Source organism: Micropterus salmoides, unplaced genomic scaffold, assembly GCF_014851395.1.
Source record: "Micropterus salmoides isolate LMB-PRFRI ecotype aquatic unplaced genomic scaffold, ASM1485139v1 Ms_hic_scaffold_7, whole genome shotgun sequence".
Taxonomy (NCBI): Eukaryota; Metazoa; Chordata; class Actinopteri; order Centrarchiformes; family Centrarchidae; genus Micropterus; species Micropterus salmoides.
The window spans coordinates 35,867,816-35,888,909 of NW_024044459.1; the positions used below are offsets into that span (position 1 = coordinate 35,867,816).

General features: G+C 44.3%; 1 pseudogene; it reads right to left on the bottom strand.

Moving 5' to 3' along the window:
* Nucleotides 1-5,791: 5,791 nt before the first annotated feature.
* Nucleotides 5,792-21,094, bottom strand: part of LOC119891570 — a 30,740-nt pseudogene continuing 15,437 nt past the window's right edge.

The following is a 21,094-nucleotide window of genomic DNA, read 5'->3' on the forward strand; positions in this document are numbered from 1 at the left end:
CAAATACACAGGAAATTACAACATTAACATAAAGACTGAAATTATAAAGTCTTGCAAGTATTGCAATATTAATTATTTTTCTTGTAAATAGTAGCTACTATTGCCATGTGAATATTAACTTCCATTAATAAATAATTAATAAACTCAATCTTGATTTGCCTTTTCCACACCAGTGAAAGCTGGATATTAAGCAGCATCAACAGTTAACAGTCTCATTGCATGCTGTCATAGTAAACAGCACAAATAGAAAACCAAAGACAACCAGCATGATTGGTGCATCTGTTTAATTATCTGTTCATATGCACAAATGTTGCATATAAAATTAATAAAAAAGAATAAAATACCACAATAGTATAAAATAAAAGGCTTATTTTCAAAGATTATATGATTATTTATATTAACAACGTTAATGAATAACTTTTATTAAATAAAATAATTGTACTTATTTGTCCATTAACATCATAGATTCATCTTTTGCTGCACTGAGCTGTGATTACCTTCCTGCTGCTTCTGCTGCGCCATTACTTTATGTTACCGTCTTCTTCAAATCCCGCCTTCTAGCCTGATGACCTTTGCCCTCCCCCGAGACCCGCGCTCACGCCAGGACAATTTCCATGTACAGGTGTCTGAAGGAAGACCAACACAAAAGACAAAATGGGTCAAATGTGATCTGTAATTTTCTTTCACCAAATAAAGAATGAAACTGCTCATAAACAACGACTGTGTTTATTTAATCCAGTTGGATTAAATATAGAACAACCTGTTACCACGACAGCAAAGGAAAGGGTTTGTTTAAATTTCATTTATTTTCAACTCCTTATCATCCCCAGCGTAGGCCTCTGTAAAATTCACTGGGTAAAAAATTTTAAACATGAGACTAAACTCACTATTATTACTATCGGTCGGTTATGTGCAGTAGTGGTGGTTGAGCAGGTTGAGAACCCAAACTCAAACTCGAACCAGAGTGGGTGGAGGGAGAACAGGAGGAGGGCCAGAAAAAGAGACAGTTAGTCCAGGGAGCAGACAGGGGGGCCAAACAGGGAACACTCAAGCTGGTGGCTGAGAACAGGGCAGGGGGGGGTCATAAAGTCCAGGAGGATGGCCCAACATGCAGAACAGGTCCACCGAGCACGTCAGGAGGGCAAAACAGTTCAGGAGGTCGACCCGGAGGACGACCAAACAGGCTGGGCAGATCAGAGGGACGACCCAAACATGGATCCAACTGGCAGAGTTCCGGGGGTTGGCAGAACGGCCAACAGTGAGGTGGGAAACCCACTGGGGGCTGAGCTGGAGCCTGGCTGCGAAGGCAAATCCTCGCTGGAGGCCGGCGGCGAAGAAGAGATCTCTCTGGCCTGAGGTCCGGAGACTGACCACCGTCAGGACGGCAGGGCTGGAGACCATGGACCGTACCCGAGGAGCAGGAATCGGTTTGACCACCAACGGAGATCCTAGAGCTGGTGTCAGTGGGACCACAGACAGGAACTGGTCGGACCACCGACGGAGACCTCAGTGCAGGAGTCGGTCGGACCACCGACGAGGAACCGGAGGGCAGGAACTGGTCGGACCACCGACGAGGAACCAGGAACAGGCATCGATCGGACCACGGACCACAGATCAGGCAGGCGGCAAGCAGGGCTAGCGGGCCAGGCAGGCCAGGTGGGTGGCTAGCCGCTGGGGCGCTAGCAGGCTGAGATGCAGGGGAGGAAGCAGAGGCGTGGAGGAAAACAACCTCGTGGCCAAACAAATTGTCCTTCAGCTGTGGCTCGGCTGTCGCCATTTGCTGAGCCTTGGAACCAATTGCTCTTTTGAAGCCCTCGTCTCTAGTCCCCTCCCACGTGCTCTTTAGCGCCATGAAATCCAAAAACATGTCCACAAAGTCCTTGGACTAAGTGTCGTAGTTTTGGTTGAGCAGGTTGAGAACCCAAACGCAGGACACCAGAGCTGAGCAGATATAGTCCAACGATTTATTAACAAAAAGAGAGCACACTTACAAACAGAGGTCCAAAAACAGCAGGAACAAACTCAGGCAACAGACCAACACGGGATACACTCAACAATGACAACAAATACAATGTTGAGAGTTCAAAACGACCAGACTGTGAACAAAATGTGTTCTTTGTCTCCATCTTGTGAAGGGAAGAAATCTGTCAGTGCAGTCACATACTGTGCACCAGGGGTTTTCAAAGTGTGAGGCGGGCCTCTTCAGGGGGGCTCCAGACAGTTTCAGGGGACACTCAGTGAATGGAAGTGAAACAATATTACTTTACTTATTGCATTAGTTATCAAAAGGAGATCACATAGAATAGCCTACATGTGTGAGAGTTCAGAGAGACAGATGTTACTGGGAACTGTTTCCCCCCATCAGAGTCAGAAACTAATAAATACCTTAGGAGAGAAAATATTTGGTGTAGTCAGATGTTATGTTCAGCAATATAAGGCTATTTTATAATCTTTATCCCGTTTCCCAAGCTTTGTCTGAGGGGAGGCCCGCAGTCTCAGACCATCAGTATGATCCACACAATCCTGGAAAATATTTACAGTATAAATATGATGAAGACTGCCTGTATGTGTGCGTAGAGTTAAGTTCAACCTGATTACCTTCACTTGAGGTTTTCTCACAGTATTCAAACATCTTATGAAACTGAAAACACATTTTCTTTGTGTTGTGTTATCTGCTTTTATAAACCATAGCAGCAGAAAACACCCGTTTCTGATTGGATGGCAAGTGCCTGTTAATGTAGGAGGTCAACACTTTAACCAGCCTTTAAAATAAGTACACAAGGTGTATTAAACAAGTAACCATGGCAACAACAGCAGGTGGCAAAACGAGCCCTAACAAAATTCAGTGTGAACGATGAAAGCTTTTCTTTTTCTGGTAAGTGACCGTGGTGTCTCAATTATTAGTCAAAGATTGTTTCTACATTTTCCATCTAGCGTTAGCTTGCTTCTTGCTTCAGCTACAACCTATGAGAGAAAAGATGAATGAGCGTTTGTTCACTTGCCAAACTTGTGGTGGTCGATTAACGTAATTATTTAGGCCGACGTCCCGCTGGCTGCCATCACCTTAATTATTGCCGTTAGCTAGAAAGAGGTTACAGGTTTATTGTTGATCATGTAACCTTACAGGTTTATTTAGTTATAAAGTTACACTGCTTTGAGAGTCTGGTGGTGTGTTAACTTACAGTAGCTTAAGCTGTCAGTGATTGCATTGTACAGGTTGTGCTCTGTACGTTAAAAGCAGGTTACATCTTTATTGTTGACCATGTAACTTTACAGTTTTATTCATTTTCACTGTATAAAAAAATAAATGTAGACGCCCTGTTTCATGCAGAGTCCCATCAAGCCACACAGGAAAGTTATAACTTCAGAAGCTTTGCATGGACCTTTGAACCTGTGGTGGGAGCTGCAGATTCACTCTGGATTAAGAAATCAAACACACAATGATTTGTCCAACATGTGACTGAACTGGGGAAAGAATTGTCATCCAAGTCTGGTGTAGATGATTTATGACCACGGGGATCCCACCGTAACTCATTTCATCTGGAGCTAACTGTAAACCTCGAACACTGACTCTTCTGTCCACCTCTGCTCGTAGAGTGTGCGCTCACGATTCATCTTCATCTGTCTTTGCTCAATAAGATCCAGATCCAGAACTTTTCACCCCCCCAAAAAGGAGGAAAAGGAATCTGTATTTCTGAAGTTATTGCTGATGTTTCTTCACACCTGTCAGTCATAAAGAGTAAAACTGGGATCTTTTCTTCTTTCTGTTTACTTGTGATTAAATCTGACTATCTGTAGGGGGCGCCCTTTAATGATCTGCTGCGCTACCCTGTGTCATGTTCTGCAATATGTTTCATTTCATTCACTAATGTAAAGCCTGTGCTGCATTACGATCTCACATCTTAGCATCAGCATTACAGTTTGATGTAAAGTCTCTCCCTCTGCATCCTCACAGAGCTCATCAACAGGTTCAAAGATGAGCTGTTGACTGTTGATGCATCTGGAGCTGCTGAAGTCCGTGTTGAGGTCACATTTCTGTGCATGGCACCTGCTTACCTAGGAAGAGCCTCCTCCTTCATCAACAGTGCAGAGAAGAAGAAACAGAGTTTAGGCTCAGCAGGAGGCACCATGTTTTTTTTTTATTCTGAAGATGCAAGGCACCAAATCTTTACAAAACACTGTGAAAATTTCTCTCTCAAAGTAAAACTGATGTTTGACGATAATTAAAGTTAAAGAATCCCACAACAGGAAGCAACATGTTGGTATAGTGGATACTTGACATGTTATATTGTGGTCTGATTAAAAACCAGATGCTGCTGACCAGGCTAACATGTTAGAATCTGAACATTAGAATTGATTTGAACCTGGATGAAAGCTCAAGGCCGGATGATATAAAACAATTTCAGTATTTAGATATCATTTTAATCTGCTTTAACTTTTATTCATGCTGATTTTTCTAATGTGATCTAGAAAGTGTCTCTGTGAGTGCAGATGTGAGTCATGTCTTCAGGGTCGTAGAAGGACACCTCCCCCCTGTCATAGTCCAGCTGGACTCTGATCCTATGTAGACTCTTCTTCACTCCGAAAGTCTTACCATGACCAAGTCAATTCAATTCAATCTAGCTTTATTGGCATGAATGTAAAACGACAATATTGCCAAAGCTACAAAACAATTACAGAAGAACAATTAATTTTATACAGTTCATTAATCACAATAAGACATTTAAAAATAATAAATATATTTATTAAAAATAAATTAAATAAAACAGTAACCATGTGTTTGAGTGTGAGTATATTAATAGACAAAACAAATCAGTATCAAATGTGAGATAAAAAAAACAATAAAGGAACAATTACTAAAATAACTATATATATATAAATAATTCAGGGTATATTTGGGAAATGTTTGCAAAGTGTTTTTGTCTTTGTGTTTTATATTTGGGGCATGAGGTTAGAAGTGCAGCTCTGTCTCTACCTTTCCCCCTTCACACCGGGAGCAGAGTCTCTCCTCTTGTGGTAGCCAGCTCTTTCTGTGGCGACCCTTTTCTGTGGCCAGGCTGTGTTCACTCAGTCTGTATGTTGTCAACAGTTGTCTTAGTTTGGGACATTTTATTGCGCTCAGTGTGAATTCTCTTTTTAGGCTCAGATAACATTGTAATTAACTTTGTGTTTTTGTCGTTTCTTTCCAGTATTCAATATATTTTTCTTTCTGCTTGCTGTTAATTTGGTTTGGTCTGCTTGAGTTGGTGTTGCTGTCCTGAGGCTGTTGGGGACTTGTTACTGCAGAGAGCCTCAGGACCAGCTGGCTGAGGGGACTCTTCTCTGGTTTCAGCTCCTGGTATGTTAGAGCTCTGTGATGGTATGTCTGGGGGTTAACTGATTTTAAGTGATTGTGAAATGTAATTGATCTTTTCTGTATTTTTAGTGAGAGGGGGTATTAGCCGAGCTCTGCTCTGCACAGGTTATTTGGTGTTTTTCTCTGCACCTGCAGGATGCTCTTACAGAACTCAGTATGCAAAGATTCTATGAATGTTTTGTCCCATTTGTCAAAATTATTATTTAGTTTTGGTCCCAAATTTCACCACCATATAGAATTATTGGTTCTAGTACAAATTTATACAAATGTTTGAATTTTTTAATTTAATTTTTTAATTTATCTTGATTTTCTAGACAGACATTGGGGTCGGAGTAAAATCTTAGCTGTCAAACAGTGCACAAAAATAAATTTATGGACCCTCAAAAAAAGATTTAATCTGCTTTAGATCCACGGTGCTGATTTGGGTGGAAAATGTGATGAGTTCAAACATGATGCAAAAAGTCTGAAAGTAAAAGTTGGAACAATAAACTTACATTCCTGAACGTCACAGAGAAATCTCAGTGTGACAGATTTTGATATCAGTGGTTTCAGCATCACCAGACCTGAAAATATATAAATATGGGAAGAGTTTCTCAGTGAAAGTGTCTCTGTGAGTGCAGATGTGAGTCATGTCTTCAGGGTCGTAGAAGGACACCTCCCCCCTGTCATAGTCCAGCTGGACTCTGATCCTCTGGAGACTCTTCTTCACTCCGACAGTCTCACCAACAACATCCGTGTATTTTCCACTGTCATGCCTTAAACACCAGAATCCATATTTTGGTAAGACAAATGTCTCTCCCTTCCTGTCAACTGACTCTTTAGCCAAACCTACAGTCCAGTCAGGATGGTCTCCCACCTCCACCTCCCAGCTGTGTTTCCCTGAGCTGAAGCCCTCAGAGCCCAGAACTTCTGCATACTTAGTGAATCTCTCTGGATTGTCAGGAAGCTGCTGCTTTGTGTCTCCACGTCTCACACTGGTCAGATCATCAGACAGACAGAGCCAGCAGTTTGCAGTGTTTGGGTCCAGAATGACAGGACTGAAGTGGACCTTGTCCTTCATCTTCTCCCAGACTCTGAAGGACAGGTTGCCCAGGTGTTTGGCCACATCTATCAGCGCTCCTGAGAGCAGCTGTGGATCTGACAGTGAGCGCTGGACTCTGGCTCTGGTCTGAGTGGCTTTATAACTGCTGAGGAATGGCACGCTGGGTTTCTGCAGCTCTTCTTCAACAGCAGAGATCCTGTCTGACAGAGAGGACATCTGCTCCTGAATCTTCTTCATCTCTCTGCTCACAGTCTTCCCCTTCTGCTCCTCTTCCTCCCTCAGAGCTGCCAGTCTGGACTCCTCTTCCTCTTTCAGGAACTGGTGGAGCTTGTTGAACTCTGCTCTGATCTGCCTCTCTGTGGACAACAGCTGCTTCTCGGACTGTTGAATCACTTCATTGTATGTTTCCTCCACTTGTTTGTATTTGTCCCTCTTGTCCTGCAGAGACTCTAAGTCAGATTTCAGCTGCTCCTTCAGGTCCCGGACTGCTTGTTCTACAGGAACCACCTTGTGACTCTGGTGGAGAGAAAACTCACAGACAGGACACACAGCTCTCTGCTCGTCCTCACAGAACAATCTAGGCTCTTCTTTATGTTTACTGCACACCTCCTCCACCTTCTCTTCTTTTTGTGTCTCAGATGATCCAGCTTTCTGTCTCCCAGCAAAGGAGTCAGCCAGTTCCTTCAGTGGAAAGTTCACTTCTAGATCATCCTTTAATGATTTTCTTTTTTACAAATGGGACAGTTTTTGTTTCCAGCTTGTTCCCAGAATTTCTGCAGGCAGCTTGAACAGAAGCTGTGGTTGCAGCTCAGAGACACAGGATCTCTGAAAGTCTCTGAACACACGTGGCAGTTCAGGTAACTTTCAACAAGAGTTATTTTCTCAGCCATTTGATACTGAAGTTATTTTTCCACAGACTCACCGAGTGAACGTCTCTTCCCTTGATTGTTTCAAATACTCCAAACGTGTGTTTTCCAGCAGAGATCTCTCACCCTGTGATGGCGTCTCAGCTCTGTTCAACAATGTCCAAATCTGCTTTTAGTTTCACTTTCCTCTGTCACGGGCTGAATGAACAGCAGGAAGTGTTGCCATGTCATCTTCTCACCAGCAGATGGCGCAGTCAGGATGTCTGTCAGAGTCAGTACAGGACAGTTTCCATGTACAGGTGTCTGTAGGAAGACAAACACAAAATTGGGTAAAAAATGTGATCTGTAATTTTCTTTCTCTAAATAAAGAATTAAAATGCTCATAAAAAGCCAAACTGTGTTCATTGAATCCAGCTGAACTAAATATAGAACAAGCTGTTAACATGAAAGCAAAAGAAAGCTTTTGTTTAAATTTCATTTCATTTCAACTTGTTCTCATCCCTCAATAAGCCTCTGTAAAATTCACAGGGTAAATATTTTAAACATCACTTTTATTAGCCTTCTGTTTTTGTAAACATTGTGTTACAGTAAATGTACAAATAATAATCATGATTCAGAATCCAGAAAATAAAAGTCTTTCAGTCGAGGTCTATTTGTTTTACTTTCTGGCACATTTTCTCTCCCTTTCATTCATTCATTCATTCATTCATTCATTCATTCATTCATTACCTTTACCCACTTATCTACAGTAAGAATCACAAGAGTCATGTAAGTTAAATCCTGCATCAGCTGTATTTATCATTAGAAGATAAAAACTGTAAAATAAATACATGATCAAGTCTTCACTTTAAAACAACATTTATCTTCTTTCAGCGTCTTCAAGGTGCCAAAAATGTTATCACAATATATAATTTCACATCATTTGAGGCATTCAAAATAATTATAAAATCTATTAACAAAAATTAAGTAAAATCTTTTTTCAGTCCCTTTTCTTCAAAAAAATTAAAATTATAATAGAAAAATTAAGTGCTGATTTGTTTGTTCAAATCATTTAAATCATTTGTTATCTTGTTATTAAGGAAATTTATATCTCGATAATTATCATTACTGTTTTATTGCCCAGACCTATCTGGACAGTTTGGCTGACAAACATTATATGAAGGATATTTTTTAAAGAAACATCTGAAACTGCTAAGAGGTGGTGCTACTGATCAACAACAAACCTTAATGCACATAATTAAGTGTCAGAAAGTGGAAATAAAAGAGTTGAAAATGACCAGGCTGTGAACAAAACGTGTACTTTGTCTCCGTCTTGTGACGTTTACGGGAAGAAAATGTGTCCATGCCGTCACGTGCTGTAGATTCAATATGCTGATGACATTATGCACATGTGAGCATGTTGTCCCTGAGACTGCATTAAGTAGGTTACAACATGAATCACATGTGACGTATGTAACCCTGGTTCCCCGAGAAGGGGAAAGAGACACTGCGTTGGTTACGACACTATGGGAACGCCTCTAGGCGTAGCAGGTCTGAACGTGAATGAAATCACTCCAATCCTATTGGCTTGTTGCTAGAACGGTAAGGTGTGACGGAATAACCGGAGGAGTATAAAGCACACCTGTACACACTCATCATTAGCTTTTTTCTATTCAGCAGGCGCTCTGTATGTTGTTTGAAGAAAGCTCCAGTCCTACAAGCAGTGTGTCTTACCTGAAGAAGAAGTCTACCAGCATGTCCGGCAACCAGATGTACAGAAGGTGTGTTTTTTTCTTGCCCTCGGTACATCACGGATGGAGAATCTCATGAGATGTGTGTCTCATGTTTGGGGATGGAGCACGCCCGGGCAGCTCTCGAGGGGGCTGCCTGCGCCCGTTGCAAAGCCCTTTCCGTGCGGGTACTGAGGTACAGCATGGCTCTCTTTTCCGAGGATGGCTGGATGTGTTCTCCCCGTGCGGTGGGCCCTGCGGCCGCTGAGGCGGCCCGGCGGCTTCACTCATGGGGTTCACAGCGTGATCTGTCGGAGGATGTCGGGACGGCTGAGGCTTTTTCCCGACCTTCATCATTGCTCCGACGCTTCCTTTCGGGAGCCCATTCTTGGCGGAGCTTCGCAGAACCACAGAGCGTTAGACGCAGGGCAAAGTGTTCAGCCAGTACCTCCCTCGCCGGTCTTGACCCAAGGCAGCTGAGGCTGCCGGGCGTAGGTCCCTTCCCTCTACGAGCTCCTACGGAGAGGAGAGGAACAGAGTGTCGCTTCTCGGGGGCCCCCCCGAGGAGCTGGGGCAGCAAGACGGCGCTCTCACCCTCAGCCTTCTGAGAGACGCGATCTGAGGACCGTCATCCAGTCCCGACGGAGCACAGGGAAGACCGGGGTAGGGGAGTCTTTCTCCCCTCCCGCACCCCCCCCCCCCCCTCGGGTCAGGACGCACCTGCCACCATCGAGTCCACGCCATACTGCCTGCCCTGAGGGTCTGCAGTCAGGCGGTGTTCAGACTCACTCACCGTGGATCTTCGGCGGCTCTCCCCTGCCGTTATGGGGCTTCAGGGGTCCACCAGAAGATCACACGAGACACCGACCATTGACCATTCCGTTGGCAGACTTTGCAGAGGCTTGGCGGAGCCTGACGAACATTTCTCCGTGGGTCCTGCGCACTGCCATAGATGGGTTTCGACTACAGTTTAAAACCCGCCCTCCAAAATTCAACTGGGTGGTTTGGACTGTGGTCCGCCCGGAGCAAGGTCCGGTGTTGGGACAGGAAGTTTGTACTCTGCTGAGGAAAGGGGCCGTGGAACATGTCTCCCCCCCAGACAGAGACGCCGGTTCTACAGCCGGTACTTCATAGTCCCCAAAAAGGACGGAGGGCTGCGCCCTATTTTAGATCTGCGGGTTCTAACCGGTCTCTGAGGAGATTCCGGTTCAAGATGCTCATCATCCCCGCCATCGTGACGCACATCCAATCTGAGGATTGATCTAAAGGACGCCTATTTCCAGGTCTCCATCCGTCCTTCTCACAGGAAGTTCCTGAGGTTCGCCTTCGGGGGTGTGGCTTACCAGTATCGGGTTCTTCCATTCGGCCTGCCACTTTCCCCTCGCACATTCACCAAGTGTATGGATGCAGCACTGGCCCCGCTGAGGCTCCAGGGCGTCCGGATTTCAACTACATTGACGACTGGCTCATCCTAGCCCAGTCTCGAGAGTTGGCAGTTCAGCATCGAGATGTCGTTCTGGCTCATCTGCGGCGTTTAGGGCTGAGGCTCAACGCAAAGAAGAGTGTGCTGGCGCCCACCCAACGGACTACGGTCCTAGGAGTAGTATGGGATTCGACAACGATGCGGGCACAATTGTCTCCGGCACGTGTCGACAAAGGGGTGAAGTTAGGCCACGCCATCAATATAAAACACTTTCAACGAGTGTTGGGTCTCCTGGCGGCTGCGTTCAGCGTAATACCATCTGGACTGCTGCACATGAGACCCCTGCAGTGGTGGCTAAGTACCAAGGGTTTTTCCCCGAGGGGAAATCCTCTCCGTCTGATTTGGGTTACGCGCAAATGTCTTCGTTCCCTATCAGTTTGGAAGGAAACTTGGTTCCTTTCCCAGGGGCCCATGCTGGGAGGGTCTTGTCGCCGGCTGGTCATTTCAACAGACGCCTCCCTCACGGGCTGGGGCGCGGTCATGGACGGCCGCTTTGCAAGGGGATCCTGGCAGGTGCATCAATCCGAGTGGCATATCAACTGTCTCGAGATGTTGGCGGTGTTCCAGGCTCTAAGGAGTTTCCTGCCCGATCTCCAAGGCCACCACGTCCTGGTTCGTTCCGACAACACAGCGGTGGTGGCCTATCTGAATCACCAGGGCGGTCTGATCCTCAGATCCTCCTGTGGTCCCAGCAGAGGTTACTATTGCTCAGGGCGATGTATCTCCCGGGGACGCAGAATCAGGGAGCAGACCTGCTGTCGAGGCAGGGGCTGAGGCCCGGGGAATGGAGACTTCACCCCGAAGTGGTGGAGCTCTTGTGCGAAGAGTTCGGCCCCATTGACGTGGATCTGTTTGCGTCTCAAGAGACTACGCACTGCCCGCTATGGTTTTCTCTCGTTCCTCCAGCCCCGTTGGACACCATGGTACATTCGTGGCCGAGGCTACGTCTGTACGCTTTTCCCCCAGTCGCTCTGCTCCCGGGGTTCTGGAGCGGGTCCGCCAGGACAATGTCGGCCTACTGCTCGTAGCCCCGTTCTGGCCAACCCGGGTGTGGTTCTCGGACATCATGATCGCTCCTGGACGGCCCGCCGTGGCGGGTCCCTCTGAGGAGAGACCTGCTGTCCCAGGCGCAGGGCCGGGCTCTTCACCCTTGCCCCGCCATATGGCGACTGTGGGTCTGGCCCCTGAGGGGGCACAGTACCTAGAGGCGGGTCTAACAGCCGGAGCAGTCGAGACCCTCCTCAGCTCCAGGGCCCCGTCCACACGGATCCTCCGTGGTGCCTGGAGGAAGAGACCTGCGACTCGGTCCAAGGTTCCCACTTGGGGCCGTTGGCTAAGGCCCCCTTCGAACCCCTGGAGTCAACTGAGGCTAAGCACTTGACCCTCAAGATGGCCTTTCTCCTTGCTATCGCCTCTCTGAAGAGGGTGGGGGATCTCCAAGCGCTTTCGTTTTCCCCGCAAGCCTGGAGTTTGCCCCGGGGAATATTAGGGCTATCCTGCACCCTCGTCCAGGATACATCCCTAAAGTGCCTTCTTGTGCGGCAGGGTCCACAGTGCTGCAGGCATTTCATCCTCCACCTCGGAGGACGGGAGACTTCATCTTCTTCATCTGAGTGTTACACTCTGAGGTCCTCCCGTTGGAGGAAGGCTGACCAGCTGCTAGTGTGTTTTGGGTCTCCCAGGGCTGGGCTCCCTGCACCCAAACATACTATTAGCAACTGGATTGTTCAGACTATTTCCCTGGCCTATCAGGTGCGCGGTTTGCTTTCACCTGTGGCTGTGAGTGCTCATTCTACCAGAGGCATGGCAGCCTCTCAAGCCCTCCTTTCCGGGGCCTCTTTGCAGGATGTTTGTTTAGCGGCTGGCTGGGCCACTCCGCACACATTCATTCGGTTTTACAGTTTTGACCTTCCTTCGGCACCTGGCACTCGTGCGCTCTCCTCTTAGTCGTGCCACTTTATTGCACACTGGGGAAGGCGGGGTTTTCGGCACGGTTTAGTGGGTATCTCGTTCCCATAGTGTCGTAACCGACGCAGTTCGAGTTCCCTCGAAGGGGAACGTCTCGGGTTACGTATGTAACCCTGGTTCCCCGAGAAGGGGAACGAGACACTGCGTCGGCACGCCACACCCCTCTCCCCGCCTGAAGCGCCTGCTTCATAGTTTAAGCTAATGATGAGTGTGTACAGGTGTGCTTTATACTCCTCCGGTTATTCCGTCACACCTTACCGTTCTAGCAACAAGCCAATAGTATTGGAGTGATTTCATTCACGTTCAGACCTGCTACGCCTAGAGGCGTTCCCATAGTGTCGTAACCGACGCAGTGTCTCTTTCCCCTTCTCGGGGAACCAGGGTTACATACGTAACCCGAGACGTTCCCTAAAACATAGATACCCAGACTGTGTAAATGATTATGCAGCCCTTTGCTCGGGGTCAGATGTTAGTGACTGTCTTTGGAGACAGAACCTCTGGTCCAGCTGATTTGTGTTGTAGTACTTCTCTGTTTATTCTCTTTTGTTAAATACATTCTTAAAAGACAACGGTTTGTTGTAACTCAATTATTTGCTCAACCTCTAACCAGGAAACAGATTTCCACGACAGAGCTCTGCCGGTTCGGCTGTGAATTATATAAAATAAAGATAACGTCTAAATAAAATAATGGCACAATTAGAATATAACCTTAAAAATTATATAAATGCAAATAAATTTAGGTCACAAAGGTTTTTACCACCTCACACATCATTAGGACTTTTATAAATCCATTGTATTAAAACTTGATTGATGAATATTGATTTGAAACAAAACACCCCTATTAAATTTATATTATTTAATGCCCTATGAGTTGACAAGAACTTCCTGCTCAGATTCTCTGAATGAATGCCAGAGTAGGATTCTCAAGAACGAGTCATGTTATGGATTTAACCTGTTGAACGCCAGCGAGTACCTACTGCTCAGAACTCATGCTGTGGATTGAACTTCTCAGAGGACGTTGTTTACAGGGTTTTTTTCTGAAATTGCAAAAAAAGGCAAGTTGTGCGCCTGTGTGTGTGTGATTCTTTTCATATACAGTCTTCTATGGTGTGATTAGGCTAGGAGGTGTGTCGTGAGTCTGCGTGAGCTCCAAGCTGCTGTTTCCTCTGATGTCAGTGTCACTGAGGCTGTATGACACAAGGGCTTAATCAATGCGCTTGCACAAGAAAATACAACGAAAAGAGGCTATACAGGTGCTGACAAATACACAAAATGAAACAAAAGAGGGTCTTGTCCAAAGACAGTTACTTAGCTCAACACACACTAAAGAACAAAAGGAGGTCAGCACCCATGAGCTTACAGAAATACAAAGAAAACAAAGAAGCAGTTATTCTGCAATTTAGGAGCTCTCGAATAAGAGAGTGTCCAACACTTGCCGCACTATATCACACTATGAGATTTACAAAGGTTCCAAAACACTGACTGAAGCCACCCAGATAGGCAACATCAAGAAATTCAAACACACTAAACACTCTCTAAACTAACACAGTGTCTGCAACCAACAGCAAGGCAAACTGATCACTGGTTCACAGTCGGCCTGAATGGTGGACACACAAGCTATTTAAAGTGCAGCTGGGGTTGATTGAAGACTCCTGATTGGTAGGTTCAGTCAGATCACAGCTACACCAATCACAGATGCCAGCAAACAGCAACCAGGAGGTAGGCGGTCTCAGCTCCAGAGGAACCAATCTTCGACAGGGAATCACCCAGCTGGGTTTGCAAAACAGTCAGAATCTCACATTAGGAACACAGCAATTAATATACATTAAGGCCACCAGCGGCAGCCCTAACACTTGGTATCTGCGTTTCAAAACCATCTGAACCAACATTTCCCTCGAGAGCAATGGGCCATTCTTAAAAACTAGATGTAACGTTAGTAAAAACAATCACTTTGCTCTAACTTAATAGTTATTTCAGTCGAGTTGCGTGCGTGTCAGAAATGCTTCAATGACAACTTATTATCCGTGGTAATAAAACTGTAACTCCAGCACGATAAACAGTAAGTTAACGTCACTTTGATGTGCAGAAAAACAAAGGCAGAGTACCTTAACAACTCAATTTGAGTATTCCAGACTGACTGATGTTACGGCACTCTGGTCAAACTGGTCGACTTGTAATAACAGTTTGAATAACTTTTAATCGTCAATGGGTTTAGAGTGCACAGCAAAAATTTTAAGTCGATTGGACTAAATCCCTAGGAGGAGTTTGTTAAAGTACAAAGTGTATAAATCCCCAAAATGACCATTAAATCCAAAATTGCCAACTTCCTGTGTGTCGGCATTTTTTGTACGTCTGGACATGATACACGTACCACAGAAATTTCATACATGTACGTGAAACTTTGTCCGGCAGCTGCTCTGTAGGGGGCGCTAGCAAGCCATTTTGCCACGCCCACGCCGCGCCTGAATCATGTGCAAAGTTTGGTGAGTTTTCAAGTATGTTCCTGGATGTACCCAGAAGCAGACTTAAAACCAGAGGCGATCGAGCCTTTAGTGTAGCTGCCCCTAACCTGTGGAACAACCTGTTAGTCCATATCAGAACCGCCGCAACTCTCGAACGTTTTAAATCACTGTTATAAACACATCTCTTTTCTTTGGCATTTCCTTCGAGTCTGTTATTATTCCTGGCAATTTTAATATCACTATATATCGTATACTGTATATTATAATGTTTTATTGCTGTACTTTTACTGTGTAAGTAGTGTCCTGTTGTTGTATTTTAACCTGTAAAGCACCTTGGTCAACCTTGGTTGTTTTAAGTGCGCTATATTTGATATTGAATTGATATTGATATTGATGTGCAAAGTATGTCAAAAATTGAGGTTACTTTGCAGAAAGAAAGAAAAAAACATTAAAGCTGCAAGCAGCGTTGGGCGGGCCCTCGAACGTGTAGCACGTCGAGGTGTTTCAGATTCTGGAGCTCTGCGAAGTTGCCACGGCTGTCGGACGCTGCACAAAGGTTCATTACTTATATATACTTCATTACTTCCTGTGTGACGCTGCAGAGCATTTGCTGCTATGACTATAGCTGAATATTGGCATGTAAATGTGTTTACATTTATTAATTTAGCTGATGCTTTAGCCTCACGCCTCTGGAGCAACTAGGAGTTAAGTGTCTTGCTCAGGGACACAATGGTGGATGGGTCACAGTGGGGAGTTGAACCTGGGTCTCACACCAAAGTCATGCATCTTATCCACTGCCCCATCACCTCCTCCTCACCTTAGGCCAGGACTCCTATGAAAAATGTCAAGTTTGGTGCAGATCTGAGCCTGTACAGTCAAGGTACAACAACTTCCTATTTCATGGCAAATCAGCGATTTTGGATGCCACGCCACGGGCACACCGCTGCACGAAAACTCACCGTTTGAACAACTTTTAATGGTCAATGGCTGTAGAGTAGACAGGGACAATCTGAAGTCGTCGGAATAATTCTATAGGAGGAGGTTGGCCGCTTTTGAATTATATGCAAAGCTTGGTGAGTTTTCAAGCATGTTTAGGCCGAAAGAAAGAAAAAATTATCCCTTCAGTTTCATTAGGGACCTAGCACGTTTCGTGCTCGGGCCCTAATAATTAAAGCTGCAAGCAGCATTGGGCGGGCCCTCGCACTTGTAGCGCGTCGAGGTGTGAGGTGGCCACATTGCAGACTCTGCTGGTGAGGCTGTGAATTTGCCACGCGCTTTGGAAGCTGCACAAACGTGTTAATCATCATTTCCTGTGTCCCCTTTGTGGCGCTACATTGCACTTGTTGCTATGACTGTAACTGAATAATGAATGTAGATGTGTTCAGGGCGTTTTCAAGCACGTAAAGTTTGATGCAAATGTGAGCATGTACTCTGAAGTTAGAACAACTTCCTGTTTCATGGTGAATCATGGATTTTGGATGCCACGCCACTTGCACGCCATTTCACAAAAACTTACCGTTTGTACAAGAAGATGTGAGCATGTACACTGAAGTTATAATCATCAGTTTTTGAGGACATGCCCTGGGCATGCTTGTGGACAAAATCTCATTGTTTGTACCACTTTTAATCGTCAAGTGTGTAAATCATCCAAAAATTTCCATTAAATTCATATGAGACCCACCTGAATTATGTGCAAAGTTTGGTGAAATTTTGAGCATGTTTAGGCCCACAAAAATGAGATTGCTTTGCAGAAACAAAATAAAGTAATAATCCCTTCAGTTTCAATAGGCAATAATGGGATGAGGTTGCATACAGAGGGAGAGAAAGTAGAGGAGAGAGGAGCTCAGTGCATCATGGGAAATCCCCCGGCAGTCTAGGCCTATAGCAGCATAACTAAGGGATGGTTCAGGACTCCACCTGAGCCAGCCCTAACTATAAGCTTTATCAAAGAGGAAAGTCTTAAGCCTACTCTTAAATGTGGAGATGGTGTCTGCCTCCTGAACCCAAACTGGAACCTGGTTCCACAGGAGAGGAGCTTGATAGCTGAACGCTCTGGCTCCTAGTCTACTTTTGGAGACTCTAGGAACCACAAGTAACCCTGCATTCTGGGAGCGCAGTGCTCTGGTGGGGTAGTAAGGTACTATGAGCTCTTTAAGATAAGATGGTGCCTGACCATTAAGAGCTTTGTAGGTAAGAAGAATGATTTTAAATTCTATTCTGGATTTTACTGGAAGCCAATGCAAAGAAGCTAAAACAGGAGAAATGTGATCTCTTTTCCTGGTTCTTGTCAGAACACGTGCTGCAGCATTCTGGATCAGCTGAAGAGTCTTAATGGACTTTTTCGAGCAACCTGATAATAAGGAATTGCAGTAATCCAGCCTAGAAGTAACAAATGCATGGACTAGTTTTTCTGCATCATTTTTAGACAGGATGTTCCTGATTTTCACAATATTACGTAGGTGAAAAAAAAATTTGCTTAATGTGAGACTTGAACGACATGTCCTGATCAAAGAAAACTCCAAGATTCCTCACAGTGGTGCTGGAGGCCAGGGCGATGCCATCAAGGGAAACTATATCTTTAGATAATACGTCACGGAGGTGCTTAGGCCCCAGAGCAATAACTTCAGTTTTATCTGAGTTTAACATTAGAAAATTACAGGTAGCTGTAAATAGCTACTGTAAAAAATAAATAGCCTACCTTCATATTAAAATATATACAGTATATAGAATTTTTTTTGTTTATATATATATATATATATATATACAGTATATATACAGTACATGATGTGTTGGTGTCAGAGAATTATACAGTTAATTGTTTTTTGTTTATGAGGGAAACACATTTAATGGTAGTTAACAGACTTTTAGACCCTGCTGCAGAGCTTTAACCAAAGTGGAAAGCCCCTCCCTGTGAGTGTGACAAAAGGCTGAAAGGGCCATCACTTTATCCCATCAGCTCAGTTTCCTGTTAAGTACATGTGTCAATGTGCTGCGATGTTACTAACACAATCATTTATCATTTAAGAAGCACAGCAAACTTAACTGCCAGCTGAACATTATGGATCAAATGGATATCTATGTTAACTTAGAGAAATCATCAGGAAATCCTGGCAGAAAGAAGAGACGAGTAAATTGTTCAGAAAATATTTATGCAAATGAAGACACGATCCAGACTCAGCTGAACAGAACTGGACCTGCACTCTCAGGTAATGAACACATGCAAACAGGTTAACCTGTACACACTATAGTAGCATGATGACAGCAGGTTCATGCAAATATGTGAATATTATTTACTCATCAGCACACACAAACATAGAATAGACTTTATTTTCAGCCTTTAGATTCTGCTGCTGGGATATTTTAGCAGGTATTATGGCACTGATCTTTAATATTATGCTGTTGATACACAAATAAATGTCCATATCACCTGATGATATGAAGTTTGCTATGGCAACAGGGGATGTTATGCCGATTGTTTAAACAACTGTTGATAATCTGGCTCTCACAAGCTAGAGCTAGGTATTTGATAGATACTGTATACACAGAACAGCAAAATAAGGATAAATGCCCAAGAAGAACTAAAACAGCAAGTTATTATTTCCAATGTCTATGGCAGTAGTGCCAGACTATGAGAATGAGGAGTTACATAAAAGAGGAATATTTACTGTATGGTTGAAGCCGTGGTCCTTTTTTTTATGTTTACATTGAATTGCATGTTTTCTTATTGTGACCCAAAAATTTTCTCAACACATTTTCATTTGTTAGTTAACATTTCTTGCTGCAAACTACTTTTCATAACATTTTTAACTAATGCTTTCAATGGGGGACAACATCAGCTATTTCAAAAAGCGATGGGGACATGTCTCCAGTGTAAATGACACCTTAGATTATGCATGATCATTTTTAACTTTTATTATAGCCTACTACATGTTCTTTTTCAACCGGCGTAATATAATGATTTAAATGTGTTCATTATGTTGTTATGGTTTGTTGTAGCCTACAGTTTAGGCTACTGATTAACTTTTTTTGATCTCCATCCATCTTCATACGCTTATCCGGGGTCGGGTAGCGGGGGCAGCAGATCCAGCAGGGGACCCCAAACTTCTCTTTCCTGAGCCACATTAACCAGCTCAGGGTGGAGATATAATCTCTCCACCTAATCCTGGTTCTTCCACCAAGGCCTCCTCCCAGCTGGACGTGCTAGGGAGGTGGTCCAGGAGGCATCCATACCAGATGCCCAAACCACCTCAACTGGCTCCTTTCGACGCAAACCAGCAGCGGCTCTACTCTGAGCTCCTCGCGTATGGCTGAGCTTCTCACCCTATCTCTAAGGGAGACACCAGCCACCCGCCTGAGGAAACCCATTTCGGCCGCTTCTACCTGCAATCTCGTTCTTTCAGTCATGACCCAGCCTTCATGACCATAGGTGGGGTAGGAACGAAAATTGACCGGTAGATCGAGAACTTTGCCTTACGGCTCACCTCTCTTTTCGTCACAATGGTGCGGTAAAGCGAGTGTAGCATGTCTAAACTAGCTATGAATTTTAATAAATTTATGAGAATACCCAATTATTAATTTTAATAATCAGACAAAAAATAATCTCTCGTTTCGCAGGGCACCACCGGAGTTGTTATTAACCTAGAGTCTCCGGACTTCTAGGTAGCTTTTAATAACTATACAATAATTCACCAGTGATCAGTTAGTTAATAATCACTCAATTATCTCAGTCAGTCTCATATCTAAAGGGTAAATTCTCTTGGCAGGGACTTAGAAAGAGGCAACACACAATTCCTTGGTTACAGTGAATTTATCAACTAACTATGGTGATATTAAAAAGGTGGTTAAATACATCAGAGAAATAAACAATGGCTGAACAATGAGAATGGAGGTTCGATTGTGGGAAGCATTTGACTTATACGGCAGAGGAGAACTAATGAAAGTAAGCTTTGATTTTATGAGTTAAAAGAAAAATATTAACACTATGGGACATCCCCGACCGCAGAATGCTTTGTTTAGTCTTACTGCTTGTCGGCGGCCTGCTTTGGCCTGTTGCATGGGTCCCACGCTAGCACGTCATGTGTCGCTCTTTTGTTGTCTGGGGCGTGGTTCCCCAGAGGGCAGTCCTTCTAAACTTTTAATGTCTATAAAAGAAAAAGAAAATCTATTTGTGCGTATTATAATCAAATATTTTCCACAATCAAACCTCACTGGTCCAACTGTTGTACCGTTCTAAGTTTAAGCATTTGGTAACAGGAAAACACTTATTGGTCATGATAAATACGGAGTGACATTTATACATTAACGGCATTTTAGCCGATGGCATGTAATACTTATTTCGTCCACTTGGGGAAGCTCAGGTTACATGACAACAGCCTAGATTAATCCAAAAACAATCTTTGCTTAGGAACTGGGAAATTTAGTTATTTAGCCTTAAATTCAAGCTGGCAATTAATAGCGTATAGTATGACATTTCTTTATCATCATTTCTAAAGGAATTGTGTGAGAAAGTATTGTGAACAACACTGCACAAGTAACTTATTTAGATTCTTTTCAGCAATAATATCAAAAACAGATAGCAACAACATGGTGACATAACTACTCAAATAGAGGCAGCGCCACTACTAACTTAGCAAGGATATGTTTATAATGGATATGTGTTTTAGCTCAAGAAGGCAGGAGTTGTGTCCTCTTTTCGCATATCCTGGCTTATCACGCTTGCACATCAATCTTTGTTTACAAAAGGGGGTTCAGGTCTGTGTCTCTGGTGTTCCTCAGCTAGGCGTGAACAAGACTATCTCTTTGATGAGGTAATGAAACACAGAGCAAGGTCAGTTGTCACGGTTACATTTGTGGGGGGGGGGGGGGGGCGTTTAGGGTTTCGTGCCCCCTTTTAAGGGGAGTTCTAATAGGCTGTTCAGGCAAATGCTAATCGCTGGTTAATGTCCCTTTTGTCAGTTTAACAGTCAGGCACCGAGAGGCTTATCTCGGCTGTTGCCAAGTGGCCAGTAATGCCCAGGAATAGCACTTAGGAAAAGTGACCTTTCCATACCCTTTCTTTTGTTGGGGTCTCTTCAGCTGATCTCAACCCCCTCTAATCCTCATCCCAACCGCTTCTCACTCTGCTGCGAACCGATCAAGTGAGAGCTGCAGGTCAAGGACCGATGATGCCATCAGGACCACATCATCCGCAAAAAGCAGTGACGATATC